We start from the raw sequence: 583 nt of genomic DNA, 5'->3' as shown, positions 1-583 counted from the left end.
TGCTTGAACCCGGGAGGCGGAGGTTGCAGTGAGCTGAGATCGTGCCACTGCACTCCAGCCTGGGCAACAGAGCGAAACTCCATTTCGGAAAAAAAAAAAAAAATAAAAAAATAAAAAAATTAGCTGGGTGAGGGGGTGCACACCTATAGTCCCAGCTACTCGGCAGACTAATGCAGGAGAACTGCTTGAGCCTGGGAGGTTGAGGTTGGAGCAGCTGTGACCATGCATGCCACTGCACTCCAGTCCAGGTGGAAAAAAAGAAAGAGATAAGATGAGGAAAATATAACCCCTATCTATTACTTTTTCTGAATTAAAGGATTCTGAATTATATGTTTAGACTAATAAAAATCAGTAATATTCACTGCATGACCTAATTTTACCTGTCATTGATTTGCTATTTAACCTCGAGCAAGTCACATTTTTTCATTTATATATGTGAGCACAGGCATTTTGCCTACATTTTGAATTTTTTTTTTTTTTTTTTTTTTAGACAGGGTCTTGCTCTGTGGTCCAGGCTAGAGTGCAGTGGTGTGATCTTGGCTCAATGCAACCTCCTCCTCCTGGGTTCAAGCTATTCTTGTGC

Source organism: Mandrillus leucophaeus, unplaced genomic scaffold (genome assembly GCF_000951045.1).
Source record: "Mandrillus leucophaeus isolate KB7577 unplaced genomic scaffold, Mleu.le_1.0 Scaffold321, whole genome shotgun sequence".
Classification (NCBI taxonomy): Eukaryota; Metazoa; Chordata; class Mammalia; order Primates; family Cercopithecidae; genus Mandrillus; species Mandrillus leucophaeus.
Note: the sequence above shows the minus strand (reverse complement) of the source record.